The sequence below is a fragment of the Columba livia genome, chromosome 11 (assembly GCF_036013475.1).
Source record: "Columba livia isolate bColLiv1 breed racing homer chromosome 11, bColLiv1.pat.W.v2, whole genome shotgun sequence".
NCBI classification, from domain to species: Eukaryota; Metazoa; Chordata; class Aves; order Columbiformes; family Columbidae; genus Columba; species Columba livia.
In genome coordinates, this window is record NC_088612.1 from 16,993,324 (window position 1) to 17,009,422 (window position 16,099).

General features: G+C 40.7%; 1 protein-coding gene across 1 annotated transcript in view; it reads right to left on the reverse strand.

The window, feature by feature from the left end:
- RORA (RAR related orphan receptor A) overlaps window positions 1-4,185 on the reverse strand; it is a 397,620-nt gene extending 393,435 nt beyond the window's left edge. Inside the window, exons 1-2 of the mRNA XM_065075851.1 lie at window positions 3,978-4,185; window positions 3,464-3,613 (exon numbers count right to left, since the gene is read on the reverse strand). The gene's annotated coding sequence lies outside the window, so the exon portion shown is untranslated. The remainder of the gene's footprint in view (window positions 1-3,463; window positions 3,614-3,977) is intronic.
- Window positions 4,186-16,099: the final 11,914 nt, after the last annotated feature.

Sequence of the window (16,099 nt, forward strand, 5' to 3'; positions counted from 1 at the left end):
TGTACAAGTGTTGATCAGGACAATTCAGAACTGTTGCTCTAACAAACACAGGGACATTTCTCAACTCATTTACAATTTTGAAGTTTCAAGTACATTCCATAAATATAAGGATCAAAGTTAACTTCCATGGAACATCAATGCTGCATTCCAGAAAACAATCTAAATTGATTATCTTAACTGTATTGTCACTGCTTTTTTGAAAAGACACTAACAGCCACAATTGCTCCATTACTTGGCTACAGTGCATAAAATCTCTAAGGCTTTGGAAAGCAAATAACAGAAAAATATGGATTAAACTGATAAAAATGATAATTCCAGACATGATTAGATTCACTGTGTTGTGTAGCCTGCACAGCAGGTGGGGGATCCTTCAGAAGAATTAGGGAAAGGTTTAGGGAAAGCAGATTAATGGGCGAAAGATTAAATGTGCTCTAAAAGCAGGACAAAACATATTTTTAAAATGACAATTCTAACAGCAGTGTTTAGGGATGCTCTGGAATGCAGAGTACATATACTCCATTTAAATACCAGATGCACAAATGTCTTCTACTTACAATTATGCAGTACATTGTATGACTTTAAATCATAAGCTGAATAAGCATTTAACATTAAGTGGTGCTAGTGACAAATATTAATCAAAATACAGCCAATAGTTTCCAGCACACAGTAGTCAAGCTCTATTTTCCCCTCCTCTGCATACAACTTTTTACAAAGCTGATCCTATGGATGAAGACCTACCAATCTGTTTATTTTTATATCCAGAAATACATTACAGTCAAAAATGAAACAGTGACAGCAATTTCTAGAGGCCTGAATAACACACATTGATGCCACTGCCCTCTCTCAAGTGTTTGAGGCTTTCTGTCTTCTAAGAGAAGATAATGTGCATTTCACTTGGTATGAACTAAAATTACAGTGGAAAGGGCCCACTTCGAGAGCCTGCAAGGAGAGATGCTGTTTAGCTGCTGAATATGCGTTGCAGTTGTATCTGCTGGCACCAAAACAAGAGACAGCTGCTAAGGCAAGACCCAGTGTATCTTAGAAAAGCATTAGCAGCAGAAGAGCAACTATTTTAGATTGTTATCATCCAAAATTTCAGACTCCTTTATGTAACAAAAGGTAACAGCAGTACACTTTTACATCCAAAAAGCTTGAGTTACACTGCCTCCAATGTTTACGGCAATTTTAATCGTTACCTCTTTGCTTTTTAGAATTTAAGGGTTTTTCTTAACTCTTCAGAACCTCCTTGGTAACCTTTCCCAGCTTTGCAGCCACCATGACTATGTTTACAGACTACTCACAAATACAGTAGGAGGCTCACAACAAAAATCAAATTGAGTTTGCCACAATAGGAAATAAATTTGGATTTCTCAAGTTATTGCAGAAACACCACAGATCTTTCTAACATTATCTCACAGAAAGAGCATTCCCTTTTCCTCAGCATCATCTAGTAACTATCACCCAAGGCTGATTACTCAGAAAATGTGCAAAGGCAACTTGAAGTAGAGGTATTGTACCTGTTTGAACTGTTGGCATGAGATGTCGGGGCAGGCCCACTGGGCTGGCCTGAGCAAAGCAGCTAGTGCTGTGCAGGCAGAAGGCAGAGATTTCTGGCTTTTCCCACACTTAAACCCAAGCACTGCTTGAGTCAGCCAAGTCTCACTCAAGTCTCAGGATGCCAGCCACTCTGTTTTGTTGTCTGTAGTAGATAAACCACTTTTAATCTTTCTTCCTACGAATTTCAACTATATGCTGCTTAGCATCATTTTACCTGTGTCCATGATGCTCAAACCCTGTCCCTGGCTTTCAGTTCCACAAATGTGACATCACCAAGCGATCTGGAGTCATACAAAATAAAATCCACAGCCATAGCACTAAGATTTGCATATCACTCCCAAAGTGACTACACAGTCCTGCAGCCTTTCTCCTCTTTTCATTCACCCCCATTCTCCTTTGTTCTCTTGTATCCATTTGTTATGTTATGTCTGTCTTTATGCTGTAGTCTCCTCCAGGCAAACATGTCTTCTGTATGTTCCGCAAAGTGCTTTTTCAGGCAATAAAGCAGAAATTGTGTCTCAGCTTCTCCATTCGTAGAAGCGGCATATGAACACAGTACCCACCTACCTCACAAGACAGCTGGCAAGTTAAATTTGTTACTGATTGTAAGGCATGTGGAGATCCTCTTATGGAAAGCTCCATAGAAATGTGAAGTATTGTCATAAGCCAAAAGCAAGGCTTACAGCCTGAGCTAGTTCCCCATTCTGAGGACAGACTACTGTCTTCACATAATTAAAAAGGGGTTTAACTGCTGAGTAAAAGCATTGTTTGTATAGCTTGGAAGTACACACGAGGAGTACTTACTGAGTACCCTGGGATCAATGGAGAGAAATGAAAACAAAATGTTTCTTCTTTTCCTTCATTTAACATTAGGGCATGGGGAAAAGTGCTTTATAGGATGACATTAAACTCAAACCAGGTATTTTAGCTGACATTAAAAAAAAAAATCTAGAATTTTCTAGCTTCTGTGTAAAATAAAACCCATCTAACTGCATACTACATTAAACATGCAAAAAGGAATGTTATTGTTACAGTTCAAGAGATTTGAGCCAGGCACTCTGATTTTACATTTTGTTTTTTTATAATTAAATTTGAAAGTGCTCAACATGCTATTTCCTTAAATTTTTCATAAGGGTGTAAAAAGTGTTTGGAACAGATCCAGCCTCACTCTAAGCTCCTTATATTCAGCCCTCCCTTATGGTGACTGTTGTACGACCAAACCTCAATTTAGAGGGGTTGTCCCCCTCAATTTGTTTTTTTATTTTATGACTGGTGAATATTCTGAAATTCTAAATAAGACATTACCATTACTTCAGTCTTAGATATTGGACATTCACTATACTCACAATAGCAAAGGACATTAGAATCAGCAGCACTGCCAGAACACTTATTAAATTGTGCTACTCGAGACTCTGCTAATCCCACAAAGCTGTAGCAAGCTCTAAACTATGATCCATCCCCCAAAAACTAAAGCATATCTAACAAGTACTCTCCACTGCTACACTGAGGTGCAGGAAGAAGAATACAACTTTCTCTTTCCCTTCACTCCCCCATTCAAGTAGGCAGCCAAGCAAAGATTTGCACAAGGCACTACGGTGTGACACACACATTAAACAAGTCAGGGTAACTCCAGGGCAGAAGGAATGAGGAGAAAGGTGAATTTGCTAGGCTGTGTATGTATGTAACTACAGTATAAAGATGTTCCCTTGTCATTCTCCCTCACCCAGTGGGTGATGGAATGATTTTTAACATTTGCAATAACTTGGAATTACACACTGCTGTAAAGCAAAACCAGAAAGCATATACTATATAAAACAATATTTATAAAAAGTATTTACATCTCCTTTACTCCAGTCTGCAGCTTTATTTCCATGTTTTGTATCTTGCTTATAACAACTGTACTCACCATACACAAGTCATCAGCAATTCAGGAGAAATCCACTGACAGAAGTGGCACGTGTTGGTCCACTGTGAGAATTTCCATCTTTTACAGGACTCTTCCCACAAAGAAAAATGCCTCTTGCACTTGCACAGTTGACTTCAGGTAGGTTTTACTCTGCAGCAAGGAAAAAAAGACCCGTGTTTTTACTGCAAAATAAAGTCTATAGGAAAGCAAGTACCTTAAGAAAGGTGTAAGGAAGACAACTCATTTGAAACCTGTCCCTGATGTTCACCATCCAGGTGACAGTTGGTGTCACCACCACATGTGCATACATCTCTCTTTTCATGGTGGCATTTTCTTGGGACAACTGCCATATTGGCACAAGATTGTAAAACGTGACCTTACTGAAACCACAGAAGAGCCACAATCAGATAGGAAAAGCCATGTATTTCTAAGCAGGCTAGGTGAAGAAGCCACTCGCCCTCTGCACTTACATAGATTAAAACAAAAATAAATAAACACAGAAGAGCAGAAGTACTTTGCAAGGTGATGATGGACACCGACATCATGGAAACAGTCAAACTGCGACTGAAGAGTCAGAACGCCAGCAAAGAAGCTTCTTCAGCGGAGGAAGTCACAGACCAGCCCTGTCAGGGACCTGAGGGCTCAGCTACAGCCGGGGTTCGAGCTGCTGGCTCAGGGCTCAGCCCCCACAGCAGCCGAGGCAGACGCGGTACCTCCTCACAGGGGAGACCCGGCCGGGGCCGGGGCGCCTTGTAGCAGTTCGCGCTTGACCCTGGCGGTCCCCAGCGCGGCTCAGTGACTGAACCGGTACCGGCAGAGCAGCCGAACCGAGGGGTCGGCCGGGCCGGGCCCAGGGGCCGAGCTGCCCGCACGGCCGCCACTCTCCCGGGCGGGCGGGAAGCGCGCGGGCGCCGCGGAGCCCAGGGGTCGCCCCGCCCTCCTCGCGCAGCGCCGGGGCTCCCGCCGCAAACAAAAAGGCGAAAACCCAGCGTTTTATTCCCCTTAATTCACCGTTAGAGCGTTTAACAAGCACTCGGTTTAGCTGGCACGTCATTTTTGCATTAGGTTTGCGAAGTGCTTGGTAATTAATTACAAATTACTTGGGAAAATAAGTCAAATTTGGCGCTTTGCAGACGTCCTCATGAGCGGGCTGCGTGCAGGTCAAGGTCTGGTCGGCTGCAGCACAGCTTGCCTTCGCTCACCACAACAGGAATATTTGTCTGCCAGGCCCAGCTCTTTCTTCTGCAGCCTCAGCAGAGGGTCTGCATAAACACCTCTAAAGTGCATGGAGGGAATAGACATGGCCTTCACCACAGCTTGGCAAAAGGCATCGCAATGGGTCTGAAAGGTGTTTCCTGCACGTTCTAGAGAGAGGGTAAGGCTCTCTTCACACAGCTTTAGATTAATAAAACCTACACACCTCAGTTTCTAACGAACAAAGCAACAGCAAAGAATCACCTTGAACAGTAATGAACACTTCTCATGTGGTTCAATTTATGACACTGAAACACAGGTCAATAAAAACAAATATTTAATTATTACTTTAAAATAAAATGTTTCTCTACCTGAAGGTTCCTCACAATTTCTAAACAAAGAGGAATGGATAGTACCCATTCCTCTCAGTAATACATCAGCACATTCCCAAGCCCTTCTGTACGTTTTGTTCAGCACCCAGTGATTTCCATTAAGACCCAGTTTTTGGAGTAAAAGAATATAACAGCATTTGACCTTGCTGACAAAACAGGTATATAACTAAGTGTAGTAAGATTATTTTTCACTTTTCTTCCTTTGAGAACAATACAGAAGCCTGAATGCTCAAGAAACTGTCTGAATGCTCAGGCTTCTCCACGTTAGGGGCAGTGCCAAGTGAGTTGCCAGCAGCCAGCCTGAGAACACAGCCATACGCTGTGTCATGGCACCTGTACGGAAGCTACAGGAGACTCCTCCTCCCTTCTACAGTTCTAAGACTTTTCTTCCACTCTGTCCTCTAATTGACATACTTTAAAACTTGGAGAAGACACTGTTCCCCACCATATTTCCCCAGAAGACAGTGCAATCTTAAGAGTTCAGACATGGTTCTTTGCTTCATTGTATAACTGAGTTGATTCATATTCCAAGAAGCTTTTGTGCTATTTTAGAGCTGTCTTGAAGAAGACCATGCAACTAGTCTCAACTGCAATAGTATGAAACATCTGGGAGCAGGATTATTTCTGTCATGTGCTGCCAAAATAATATTTTGCTTATGGAATTAAAATTTTAGGGATTTTCCCAAATCCACATAATGTTCTTGAGTACTTAAATTTGCATTAGGACATTTACATTAGCATATCCACGTGTAAAAGACTGTCTTGCCAGCCAACTCCTATTGGTTATTCAAAAGCTTAACTCCACCTGAAGCTAGGATTAACATGTGCTCTGAAACAGACTTCAGTTATGGTAACAGATTTTCTTCAACTAAGTGCCTTTTCCCATCTGCTTTTACAATCACATCTGCAATACGTGTCTTCAGTGATCACCTTGCCATAGTTACGGATGCCTTCCCAACTCCTTAGACAGGGACTAATTCCCTGTTTTCTAGATGTTCTATTTCCATACACCTTGACATTTCAGCTCCTTAATAGAAATTACCACAGCAAAATGCTGAATATGATGCAGTAAAGGAATCTACTACTTGTCCAAACTCTTTTCATATACAAATGCTTGTTGAAAAAGCAAGCCAGCTTCTAAACACTTTGCCGGTATACCCAAGCTGGGTAAAGTAACTCCATGGTATTAACTGCAATGTTTATTTTCACTCTTTCAGCAAAAATAAACTCTCCTGCTAACAGAAATATTTCCCTGTATTGTTTCTAGCTGGTATATTGGGCAGATCAACAGGCCAGTGCTCCGACTTAGCTACAACCCCAGATAAGAGAACTGAAAAATTATCCTTAATTCTTATAGAGATAATCAAGAAAATATTAATTGTATGAGAAGACATGCAATACAGCTTTCTTGGATTTGTTGACAGTCAAAACAATAGGAATATCATATGAACTATCTGTGCATTTTGGTTGAATTGCAAGTTGAAACTATGTTGTTTGCTCCTTCAGTGCTGAAGGCAGAAACAACATGCTCATAGCCAGCTTCCAAAGAATTTCCCACACAACTCCCAACACTGATAGTTCCCAAATGCCCTTGAGTCAGCTGCCAGAACTTCTCATTTCCCTGTGACAACCTCCACTGTGCAACTATACACATTAACACAAATCTGTCACCTCAGAAATGAGAAAGGGAGGACAGTGTAAAATAAACTTAGTTTACTATTCAAATGTCTGACAGAAGACACATCATACCCACATCAGTAAATTTCAGTCTTCATGAAAACTCTTGCTGATGATACTAGGAAACGCTGCAGCAGAATATCAAGTCAGTACCAAAGAAATCCAGCCTAGCTGTTCAACAAAACCTCACTCACCAAGCCTGAGCTGCACAAATCTGCACAGACCGCATGAGCTTACTATTTCCTAGAAGAGGATCGTAAGCTTTTGGCTTTTGTCACTGATGCAGATACTCTTGAATAATGGCTTTGGAAAGTAACTGTCCTGCAATGGTCTCAAATAAATGAGGCTTCTGTTCACACCACTGGAGACACATGCCCTTCAGCCCAGAGTTCACTTTCTTAACCTTTCTCATATTTAACCTAAGATTTTTCTTACTTTCAACCTTCTTGGTAACAATAAAATCAACAGCTTCACTAGTCAGAAAAAAATTGGCAAACTGATAACTACACTGATTAAAAAAAAAAAACTAACCAAAACCTCTCTCATTTCCCATTTATGCATTGCAGTAATTATTTGTTCTGTTTGAGCAAACTACAGAGACTGTCCAGAAACATCCATCAGACCCTTGTAAATGTCAGTTATGTCTCTTCCCAACCCCAGAAGGGAGCCTGGGCCTGGCTGATCACTGACAAGGCTTAAAAAAGACTTGCAGGAAGACAGCAGAATTCAAGGTTCAGTATTAAATCCTGTTGGAAAGCCTTAAAACTCAAACATATTTTCCTTTCAAGTCAAATGATCTCTCTACAGAAATATGTTTTTCCCAAAAACATGGAATCCTCATTCAGCACAAGACATCCCTTCTAGTCAATCCCCCATAGCCTTACTTCCTTCTTCTAAGATCTGTTTAAAGATGACCACAATTTCCCAAAGCAACATTAAAAGAGATCCTACCATCCACACACCAAGTACAGTTTTCTCACATTCACTATTATAACCCAAACTGTGTAACACATTATATATTACCCACTGCTCCCACATTATTTGTGCCTCATGCTTGGTTTTAATACCCTAGACACATATAGTGCACAAAATGGAGTAGTTTATATTTTTAAATGCCAAAAACTTGCAGCTAACAAGCCTTTAAATTATCAAAGCTGTTACAAAGGTCATATTCTCTTTTGTATCCTTAAGTTACATGCTACATATATCTTTTAGCATTTTTTTTCCCTGATCATTCACATGTGACATGGGAAGTGTATGACCTTTTAACTCTTACTAATAGTTTATGAAACATCACATGTACATTCTCCATCCTCCTCCTCTTCTCTTACTTACCTGCATTGAGTGAACTTTGTCATCTATTCATAGGCCTTTAAAAGGCTCCAGACCTCCATGCAACATACTGTGTTCTTTCATGAATTATTCAGTGCCAGCGTTCTTCCATCATCCATCTCTGGCTGGCTCTATTTCTCACATTCTATTGAGGTCTTGACTTATGAGCAGAATCTCCTGTTATTCTTTCTTGATTGTCACACTTTATTACAATTAATATTAATTATGTGGATTCTTGTCCAATATGTAGTTTTCTGCACATAAAAGACTGTCATGTTGTAACATTCAGGTTTTTTCCTCTGCAAACTTCTATGTAATAAACCATTCTCCTGTCAAGAGCTGTCAGCACCACATATATCTACTTGATAATAACTGTACAGTAATAGAGTTAGCTAAAGAAGTTGTGTGCAAGCCGACATGAATTCCCATAGAGAAGCCAATCTTGCAGCTTATCCATGATTTCCTGTAGCTGACATGCAGTTAAAACACAAAGTGTTGCAAACAGCCTGCTTGATGAAATGAATAACCTGTTACAGCCTTGAAAGAAATCCTGGCCTAGGATGTTAAACTTTTATTGGAGGCTTAGGTATAGTAAGTAGATTCTGACAAATACTGTTCGCACAAATGTTTGCAGAATGAGAGTGTTCCATGAATATTAATGGAAACACATTCTCATGAGCATTCTCAATCCACACAGTAAGCATAGGAGTCTTTGACCCTTCAAGTGCCTTGTCCATGTTAGAGGGGCAAATCTGGTGTGATTTTAAGGTAAGAGACTTTATGCCATGGCTGAAAAAGCTGAAACACCATATTAGCTGTACAGATCAAAACCTGCTACAGATCTAGCAATAGTTATAGGAAGAAGTGGAGGAAAAAAACCTACAGCTGTTAAGAGACAAACAATAATTAGATATTCTGCATGTTCTCATGTATTGTCATTGACTTCAAAGGTGGCCATCAGTTATGGATTACAAGCAGATTAACAATAAAACACTGGACTATCTATTAAGTCTGACTAAAGGTTCACACTTGGGCTGAAAAAAAAAAGAGGAAAACCGGTCTAGAATCAGTCAGTCAATGTGCGGTAATGGCAGATACAAAAACCCACTACACACTGTACTGCAAGGAGAAGGCTGCCAGGACAGGAAGATAATACAGAACAAGGCAGTGTGGTGATATGAAATGGAAAGGATTAAAACTCAAAAATGCATCATGTTGCACGGGAGGCATTAGAGACCAAAAGATGAAGATTCAACTTGGCATGTAGATGTGAATTAGAAACAAAGTATGATTAAAATAATTCAAGCTGGACACATGGTGAATACAACTAGGGAAGAATAAGCACTGCTGCCCTGCCTGGTAGGTATAGAGCAATCCTTTCCCCTCAGGTACAACCCAAAATTAAATATGAGAGACCAGAGAGCATCACAACCCAATTATGTCCATTGGCATAGTACTGACAAGCAGCCGAGAAAAATAAAACGTGTTCTTTCAAACTATTTCTTACTCCTAGAATGAAGTGTTCATTCCTTGCTGCAGCAGTATTTGCAGCACAAGCAGTAATACAGCTAGAGAGCACTAGTCCAAAAATCATACTGCTGAGCACATGTAGTTATCAGGACAAATGGAGATCAAGTATAGATGTGCTGGGTTTTACCAGCTGAGCTAAACATGCAATACCCTACGGGGAAAAACTAAAGCCGAGCACATAATGTTGACAGTCTGTTGCAGTTGTCATCCTGCCAGCCAAAGCAGCCACCGGATGCACAGCAACGGTTCCACTTTCCAACATAACTAACGTGGAAGGCCACAGAATATCAGCGGTCTGCGTCAAATGCTCAGTTATCCCATCAGGACATCATATCAACAGCACGTTCTCTGCTCGAAGGTCAGCACATGTTGGTTTTGCTGCTTTGGAATTATCACATTCCCTATCTTTTTCCTCTTGCTCATAATACCTTTACACGGTGTTTGTTTGTGTTTAAATTGTGTTTTATTTGTGTTTGTGTTGTTTATGTCACCTGCTTACTTCAGAGGCAGAAATGTTTTGAGATTTGGGTGGGTGGGGTGGGAAAGATATCTAATACAGAAAGGAAAGTATTAGAGCGTACAGAAAAAACAACTCAAGTCTTGGACCATAATGCTAGTTACAACTTGACTGCCAATGACTACATTGTAAGATCAGCCAAGACCAGCATTTTTCCCTAGTGGCATCAGAAAAATACTGGTTTAGTGTCTGAATGTGCTGTGCATGAAGTCCCACTTGGGTAATAGAACGGTTCATGTTTGTTACATCTATCCTTCACTTTAAAAATGCTCAAAGAAAAAATTTCATCCAGAATGGCTGTCAATTTCCTCAACTGAAATAAATTTTTGTTCATATCATGTGATTGAAACAGATCACCAGTAATAAAGAGAAAGCATAAACAAACTAATTAATGTGTTTTTCTACATTAAATAACCCTTTTCTAGACATGATACATGCCCTAGCAGCCCTGCAGGTTCTAATGTGCTTCATGATAGTAAAGAGCAAAGGGAATTATGTTCCTTTAAACTTGTGCTGACTACACATATCTTATTTCCATCACAAAACTAAAATAGCAGAATGGTCTTGGAATAAGCTTAAAAGCAAATTGTTAATATGTAAAAAAAAAGTTGACTAATTTTGGCATATAATTGCACCTGAACCTTGATGATATATTGCTTCCATAGTCAGGCTTCTCAGCTGAAGTCAGTGAGCGTAACCCTGAGTTGGAAAGCTTGCTCTCTGCTGGAGACATTGCACTTCCAGTACCCTCCGAGTAATCTCTCAGGGCACAGGCAGAAAGGTCAGCACAAAAAGAGATTATCCTTCACAAGAGGAAAATGTTTTCCTCTCTCCAAGAATGAGTTTTATTGTTCACAATCACACCAAAGCTCCTGTCCATGGGGAAGGGAGGAAAGGGTCTAACTGCAGCAAGAAAAGTGACAATAGCTTAAAAGTAAAGACATGAAAATATATTAGTATGCCTATCCTATAACATTATGGAGAATTTTCAGCACATTTATCAAACTGATCAGTCCCCAAAGTTATATAGTACCGAATTGTTTTGAAATAATTTTTTAAGCATTGTCCTAGTGTAACTGGATATCTTCAAAATTTATTTCCTCTGAAATTCTGTTACAAACAGGAGGAGTCAGGACACAGTGCGCAAATGAACTATTACAAAGTCAACTGGGATTTGAACTTCCAGCACATGGGCTCCTCCAGTGTAACTGGAGCAGGTGACTTATGCGAGCTGTAACCAGCAGGAAATCTGTCACTTCAGAGCTGCTGCAGCATCAGCCCACGCTGGGGCCAGCGCTGCAGAGCAGCTGCTGTGCTGTAACACCCCTGCTGCTCAGTGATTCATGTGCCCATGCCCACTACAGCACCCTGGCGCCTGGTGCAGGGAGGTGCCCCAACAACCAGCCTGAGCTTCCCTTTCCAGGTAAAAATTCATCACCAAAACCGTATGCATCACACAACTTACAGAGAAACACACGCAGCTTTTGACATTTCTGGGCTTTTGATCAGTGAAAGCAGTTATCTGCTTTAAATTAATTTTCAGTACTTACATGAATTTTCCAGGTAAGAGACATTATACAAATTTTAAATGTTATTTAGTCACACCTCAAAAATAATATCGTGAAGCAAACTTGAACACAGATGTGGACTGTATCCTGATCCAGACCTCCCTGAGTGCACTTAAAACCAAGACTGTTTTCCATGGGTACTGGATGGATACTGTGATTATGTTGATATCAGCACAGTAATTGAATCCTGCATATCTTTGAAACCCAGCCTGCGGTATCTTGTCTCTTGAGTCACTTGTGACACTCCTCTTTCCCACTGTACTGTTTAAAAGTTTCCTACAAACATGTTAACTTATCCATTAAAGGATAAGTTACCTTATCCTACCTATTTGTAGATGCAGAAGACTACTCACATGAAGTGTTTCCAAAATGCTCTTCTCTCCCTCCTGAATTAAGCTACACCAAACAGAGTTTACATTTCCCTCAACTACTTTCTCAACAGCTGCTAGGAAAAGTATTATTTTCCACCTCACCAAAAATCTGGCTGTACCAGTCAGATTGCTCCCTTTGGTGCTGCCGTTGGCCTCCTCAGGTCAAGCAACAGGACTGCAGTCCAGCAGCAAACCACCACAGATTTACACTGGCAAGTAGACATTGTGGTTATCTACAGAGCGCCAGGTACATGGCACAAGGACTGTGTTAGGAACGTGATGGGGCTGGGGATACATCTGTGCTAATTAACCCCAGTGTTGGCACGGCATCTGCCAGGCAGCCTGACACCAGCGACAGAGCAAGTGCCCAGCAGCAGCTCAAGGTGGCTCAGGGGGCTGAAGCCTGAGGTCTGGGCTCAAACTCCCAATGCCCACAGCAGTGCCCCAGAGCAGGGGGTACACCTGCCTCAAGCTGCATTTCTCCAAACCAAGACATAGCCACTTTGAAAGTCCCCCAGTCCTCTTAAGAACACAGTTTTTCCTTTAAGTTAATGCAACAGGGCACAGCTACACCTTCAGAGCCTGCCAAAACTGCTCTAAATACCGGCAGGACAATGCTCCCCTCTGCATGCTGACACACTTCAGGTTGCGCATCCATACAGACATCTCATAATGAAATTTTACACATTTATTTCTCAAGACCCACAGAAAGCAGCTGAGGAAGAGGAATTGTGTGTTTCGGTGCATCTAATTTAAAAAAAAAAAACCATACATCCATCAACAAAAAGTGTTTACAAGGGAAACGTGCATAAAACATGATCTGAAACATTTATCACCTTCTATTGATGGGTGGGCATCTACTGACCTTCCCTTGACAGCATCTGCCAGGCAATAAAGAATTAAGCAAATGGCAGGTTTGTTTTTGTAGTCACTTTTCCCCAAACTGTTACAATAGTGAAACTGATCGTGTCTGTTCCCTATTTCCAGCTAATACATCTTATGCAGAACTTAAGAACTATGCTGATACATAGTCTGTCACCCTGTAGTGGTTGCAGCCTGGCTTGAAACAACAAGCTTTCGGGGAATGTAGCTACCAACACATAGCAAGTATTGAGAGAATGGGACAGACCTCATCTACCATCCGTGCAAGTCCCACCTGCTGAACAAGAGTTGCCTCTCCTTGTACTAGAATCTGAAAATGCAAGGCATTTAAAGCAAGGACCCTTATTACACATTTATTCAAGTAGTTTTACATGCACCTAAGGAGTATAATGCATAACAGATATATTTTAATCAGATCCAAGTGTGATATTTTTTCAGTTCACATTCTAAATTTAGCACAACTTGCTACTTTATGTCAATAAAATACATAATCTTTTTTGTATTGATGTCTGCCTAATTTGCAAATTCAGTAGATACACATGACAGTGTAATGAATCATGCATTTTTATAATGAACCCAATGGTGACTGTAAAAATCACTCTTTGATCTTTCTTCTAACAGCCCAGTTATTCCTGGATTTATACATAATAAGTGTTTATGGATTACTTTCAATTAAGCAACCTGTTTTACTTTCTATTCTGTTATGAAAGTAAAGCCTTTTTAGACTACAATAAAATAACACATGGCTCAGTTCTCCCACTTGAGTACGTGGAACTTTAAGCTCCTGATCCCTGGTTTGCATTTCTGTTGCCGAAGGACTACCCCAAACCCAGCAAACTGTCCTCATTAGGACTGGACAAAGAGGATCATGGCATGAAAGCTAAAACAAACACAAGACTACAAGCATTCTGCCCCACTACCAGTGTCAGAACAAAAAGCAACATGCAACTTGCTAACTTGCACTATTGCACACATTTCAGCACTAAAAGAATGTTTCTTCCATGCTGCTGTTACTGATCAAAGACCTCAGATGAGATGTTACAGGGATACACACAAATGTGGACAGTGAGGAAGAGGATAAGCTACTGCAATGGTTTATGGCGGCTTACACCTTTAACCTACTCCAGTGGCTCACTTGTTTCCTTGTTATTGTACCAGTGCCCTTTCCATCCCGCTCTGCAGGCCAGGAGAGCTTTGCAGTTCCCTAGCAGGTCTCTCGCACCCCTATCTATGGCCGAAAGCCTCACTACCAAACTTTTCTAGTCCCTCTGGTTGTTTAGTCTTCCCTGTTGTGTCCCCTCTCACTCAGTCACCTACACTGTTGCTGTTTCTCTGCAAGTTGAGGTAGTGAGGGAAGGAAAGACAAAAGCTGGAAGGAGCTGGGATGATGAATTGAAGCAGCATTGCTCCAACTACTCCATAATGTTATGGGGCAGGTTCTTTTGAAGCAGTTCTCCTTCTTTCTTCAAAAATGTGCTGTTGTACCCATATTCTGTGGCAGTTTGCTCAGAAATTCACACGAGCCATGCTGGAGAGGGCAATTTATATTTGCGAATATAGATGAAAGATATTACTGAATTTCAAATGAGGATTGCAAATTTATGTTCTGATGAACTGTAAGTGCCATTTATTCCACAAATAAACACCCACTGATTGCAGAAAGCAATAGGGCTCTTTCATACCTGCTATTATGTTGCTACAATTGCTTGCACAGGGATGCAAACACAAATAGCATTTCTCTGAAGTTATTTAATTAAGAAATAATGCATCCTCTAAATCTTACCATGGAATTAATTCAAAAGACTATTTACTAGCAAATAATATCGGACACCATATTGTTACCTGTGCAACACCCACACTGTGAGATCTACTTTGTTCTGGAGACTCAAGAAAGGACAAGATGCCTAGGCTGTGATTTAATTAAGTTTCCATTTTATTAACTCACTACATCTGGGAATTGTCAGCAATAGCTTGCATGATGCTGACCCAAGATCCCACCAGCCGTGGACAACTGCTGTTTCTCACCCACATTCACTACAGTGTGTTTCCTCCATATTACTTGGACCCCGGCAGAGTCATGTGCTGTGAGCTGGTTGAGCAGAGCGACAAGGCTGATCTCTCCAGATGAGAGTTTTTACAGTATGTCTCACCCTGAAACAGCCTTGCGTTGCCTATTCGTAAGCAAGAGATCACTCATGAAAAACGTGCCCCTGCTGTCAACCTAGGTGTACTCCTGACTGCTATTAATACAACAGGCAAAATACTCCACTATTAATCAAGAGGCCAGAAGGAAAAATGTCCTTGCAGTGCCGAAGTTGGAAACACCTTATTGAAGAGCTGACAGAAAGCTAGCCCAGTGGGATTCATCTTCCCTGGCACACGTCACATACCAACATCCAGGCTGCTCCACACACCCTACAGCACCAAGCCGTACAGCAAAGAGGAAGACTTGAACGGGATATTCCTTTCCACATGTTCAAGCATGGTCCTCTGCACAAGCACTGGAGAAGTCACACTGAAAATGAACTCTCAAGTCCTCATCCCAAAGAAGTTACAATTGCTTTAGATGCACTTACTGCCCAGTAACCGCCCAATCTAACTCTAAGATAATATAGAAGCTAAGATACAAAACACATATATATGCGCATATACATAAAACACATAGCTTAAGCTATGTCTGAAATCAATAGAGTTAAATAACGCACGTAGGTGTTTAAAATAAGCAACTTCAGTTCCAGGTACCAAAAGCAGTGACTTTATACTGCAGTCTACTGTAATGAAATTTATATTAAAAAAATTCTAGAAAAAAATAAAGCTCAGGAGTAGCTACCTTCTAATTGGAGTAATGACAATAAATGATTGCAAAAATTCTGCATAACTGCTAAAGGTAAGGCATGCAGCAAATCTCCAGTCCAAATGGCATCTTGTTATGTGGAACTTCAAATCAAGTGGAACAAACAATGGTTAGAGGCATGTTATGTTCCACATAATGCTCTTTTGTATCTATTGTTTAGCTTATACACAGATCCATCTTGAATCTAGTTAACTAGTAATTAAAGCTCTGCAAAATTCAGTTTTGTTTGAGATACTGCAGCAATACACAGCAATTCATTGCACATGCTTTTGCAGTGGTCCTATTTTGCTTATTTACCATTACCTGAATATAAACATCT